Source organism: Amblyomma mixtum, chromosome 10 (genome assembly GCF_055824585.1).
Source record: "Amblyomma mixtum isolate Tamu chromosome 10, ASM5582458v1, whole genome shotgun sequence".
Taxonomy (NCBI): Eukaryota; Metazoa; Arthropoda; class Arachnida; order Ixodida; family Ixodidae; genus Amblyomma; species Amblyomma mixtum.
Window position 1 is genome coordinate 129512282 of NC_143021.1, and position 4182 is coordinate 129516463.

The 4182-nt window shown below is 50.7% G+C and overlaps 1 pseudogene; it reads right to left on the reverse strand.

Annotated features, from left to right (window-relative positions):
* Positions 1 to 1796: 1796 nt before the first annotated feature.
* On the reverse strand, positions 1797 to 3895 carry LOC149326939 (uncharacterized; annotated as a pseudogene).
* Between the last annotated feature and the right edge of the window lie 287 nt (positions 3896 to 4182).

A 4182-nucleotide genomic window follows, 5' to 3' on the forward strand; every position in this document is an offset into this window, starting at 1 on the left:
CGCCGCACCATAAAAGAGGTCTACCTCGAGCTCCGCCTCGACAAACGCCTTTACCCTCCCCCTCATCCATCACTCACAGTGCCGGAGGCTCGCCTTCTTCGGCACATTCAAATGAATGCAATCATCACCCCGTCCCGCCTCTTCCTCTATCGCTATCGATCGGACCCTTCCTGTCCCAACTGCCCCTGTATCTATGCGGACCTGGCCCATTGCCTCTTCTATTGCCCGGCTGCTCAGCAGTCGGGTTCCTTCCCCCTACCCTCTCTATCCATCACCACCTGGCTTGACTGGCTTGGCGCTGAAGGGGAAGAAGAACAGCGGCTTCTGGTCGCCCAGGCGGTCGAAATGCTCGGCCTGTAAATTATGGTCGATTAAAAGTCTTTTACTACTACTAAGGTGCGATAACTTGTGAAGTAGTCTATGCTAGAGAACCCGATCAAATGCCTTTGAAAAATCTAAAAACAAAGCATCGACTTGAATTCCGGCATTAAAAGAAGTAAATAAGTCGTTAGTAAATCCGGCGAGCTGAGTGTCGCAAGAAAATCCCTTGCGAAAACCGTGCTAATATTTAAATATGATGTTATGATCTTCAAGATAATGAATGATCTGAGTGTGTATGACATGTTCAAGGAGCTTAGAGAAAGTGCAAGTCAATGATATGGGTCTATAGTTTAGAGAATCAGAGCGGACGCCAGATTTGAAAATTGGAATTACTTTGTCTATACGCCAGTCGTGCGGGATGGAGCCAGAAGATAAAGACTGAGAAAAAAGTACAGACAAGACTTGGAAAATACTGTGAGATATGTTTTTTTAGTATTTTGTTTATAAAGCCCAGGGGATCCGCGCTTGTGGTAATTTTAAGATTACTTAACAAAGTAAGAATACCATCTTCCCTGATGACTATTGGGGGCATTGAATAATCTCGAAATGGGTTGAGAACTGAGGAGGTGGTGATGACCTCTTGAGTGAAAACAGATGAAAAGGCATTGTTGAAGAGCTGAGCAGAATGGACGTCGTCCAGCTGGTCACCATCAGAACTTGTCAAAAAAGAATCAGCACGCGAATGAGGGTTAATTACGCTCCAAAACCTACGGGGGTTATTAGATAGCATGGTAGGCAAAACGTCATAATAAAACTGGCGACGGGTAGCTTTAAGCATTTTTTGGTAGTTTTGGTAGTTTTGTTTGTATTTCTCTCATGTGTTTAATTGGTTGTTAGCAACTGCCTGCCTATACAAACGTTTTTTCTTATTATTAGCTCTTCGCAGCCGCCCACTGAACCAGGGCGCACTTTTGCTGCACTTAATTTGGATAACCGGTATGTGTTTTGTAATGAGGTTAATTACAGTAGTTTTAAACACTATCTAGTTCTGTTCAATGGAACGGAATTTAGATTCAGCCAAGAACCGCCCAGAGAAAGAGGTTAATTCATGGTTCATTTGGTCAAAATTAGCTCTGCAATAACACCTGATCATTTTCGTGGTAGTTTTTCTTTCGATAATTCTGCAATTCATTCACCCAGTAATAACGTCATGGTCAGAAAGACCATTAAGGTGAAATATTTTAGAACAAGCATCGGGATTATTGGTTACAATCAAGTCAAGAATGTTTGCAGTGGTACCTGAGGATCGCGTGGGCTTTGTAATGAGCTTAGTTAGGTGAAAATCAAGACAAATCTGTAGGAAAGCGTGCGCATCCTTATCACTTGGAGGCACAGGTAGTGTTTCCCAATTGATGCCCGGGAAATTAAAGTCGCCAAATAGTAGTAGCAGTAAGAGACCTTTATTCGGCCATAATTTACAGGCCGAGCATGTCGACCGCCTGGGCGACCAGAAGTCGCTGTTCTTCCTCCCCTTCAGCGCCAAGCCAGTCGAGCCAGGTGGTGATGGATAAAGAAAGTGGGGGGTAGGAACCCGACTGCTGAGCAGCCGGGCAATAAAAGAGGCAATGGGGCAGGTCCGCATAGATACAGGGGCAGTTGGGACAGGAAGGGTCTGATCGATAGCGATAGAGAAAGAGGCGAGACGGGGTGATAACTGCATTCATTTGCATGTGCCGAAGAAGGCGAGCCTCCGGCACCGTGAGCGATGGATGAGGGGGAGGGCAACGGCGTTTGTGTAGGCGGAGCTCGAGGTAGACCTCTTTTATGGTACGGCGAAGGGTGGGTCCCCCACCGTCCTCCGAGGGCTTGGGCCAGGGGATCAACGGTGCCCGGAAAAGTGTGTCTCGGGCGAGCTGATGGGCCAGCTCATTGCCGTCAATCCCTGAATGCCCAGGGACCCAGCGGAGGAAAACGATGGAAGGCTGCAATGCGGAGACCGCTCGTTCTACCTCCTGTTGTGCAGAAGGGGTTAGGGTGCGTTTCTGTATGTGGTGTATAGCGGCTTGTGAGTCTGAATAGACTGTGTACTCTGGAAGAGAGGGAAGGAGAGCAAATGACTGAAGGGCATGTGCAATGGCGAGGACCTCGAGGGACAGTGTATCTGGAGGGTGTAGATACGGCCCGCTGGTGAGGGTTTCAGGAGTGGGGAGGTGGGGATGGTACAGGGCGTAGCCGCAGGAACCTCGAGGAGCCACGAAGGAGGCATCAATGCAGGCTACACCCTGGGTATCAAAGAGAGGGGAATGGTGCTGCGCGGCCGCATGACGACGGCTGGCGTGCAGGACGGGGGACATGTTGGTCGGGAGGGGGAGGATACGAAGATTGGGAGCAGGGGTTGGAATAGGAGAGGTAAAAGGGGCGATGGGAATGGGCGAGATACCCGCTTGAGTCTGTAACCACTGACTCTGACGGGTAAGGGAAAGGCGGGCATGCTGGGAGTCACGATGGAGAGAGAGAAGAGAACGGAGAGGATGAAAAAGGCCTGTGGCAAAGATCTTAGCAGTAGAGGTAGTGATAGAGAGGTTGAGAGCTGCCTTGTAGAGGCCCACAAGGGCAGTCTCGAGAGTGTTAAGTTGAGTCTGATTGAAGGAAATGTAGGGTGCAAAGTACAAGACCGTTTTGAAGGCCAGCGCGTGGGCAACTCGGCACGCGTGAGCCTCGTGGAGACCTGAGCGCCGAGTGACCACGCGCCGCAGTAGGTGAGTTACGGAGTGGCAGGTGGTGACAGCGTGGTGGAGGGCTTGCACGTTTTTGGCCACATGCAAAGGAAAGCCAAGAACTTTGCACTGGGTGACGACAGGAATGGGAGAGCCAGAAAGGTGGAGAGAGACGAAGTGGTTGTGTGAGCGCTGGTAGGAGGAATGGTTGAGAAGGAGAAGCTCGGATTTTTCAGGAGCAGGAGAGAGGCCAGCGGTGGTTAGAAAGGAGTCAATCAGATTTAGGCCACGTTGCAGGGTGTCCTGTACGTGGCCAGGAGAGCCTGACGAACACCACAGAGTGATAACATCGGCGTAAAATATATGATGCAGGTCGGGAATTTCAGCTAGCTGGGAGGCGAGAGGGGCGATAGTAAGATTGAAAAGGGTAGGAGAGAGAACAGCACCTTGAGGAGTGCCACGGGTGAGGTGGTGGCGGTCGGACAGATGCGTGTCTATGAACGGAGCAATGAACGGATATAGGAGTACATGCGGGGGCCACAGTCCAGGGAGTCGAGATGGGAAAGGATGTGATCGTGGGAAACACTGTCGAAGGCCTTGCGTACATCGACGGTAACAAGTGCGTGAATTTGAGTGGGGCTAGGTGACAGAAAGGTGTGCTGGAGAATCAGAAACATGTCTTGTGCACAGACGCGGCGTCGGAAGCCGATGAGAGAGTGGGGGAAGAACTCCCTCACCTCGAGAAAGTTAGAGAGGCGAGTCAAGTCCATTCGCTCAAGGGTCTTACCAACGCACAATGTCAGGGAGATTGGGAGGAGGTTAGAGAGAGAGCGAGGTTTGCCCGGCTTTGGAATCATAGAAATGAGGGAAGAGGTCCAGGAGCTCGGCAGGCAGCCGCTGTTCCAGGCCTCATTATAGGTATGAAGGAGGAATTCTTTTGGCGCAGTCAGGAAGGTTGCGAAGTGTGGTATGTGTAATGGCAGTGGGTGACGATCTCGGCCCGCAGAGCAGTGATCCGGGAGGAGAGTTAGGCATTGTGGGGTTGGGAGCGAAAGGAGCGTTAAAGACGTTTACGGCGACGCCATAAACGGAGAAGATGAGGATCTGGGTCTGGGACTGTGTGACGAGTGCGAATGCGGCGGCT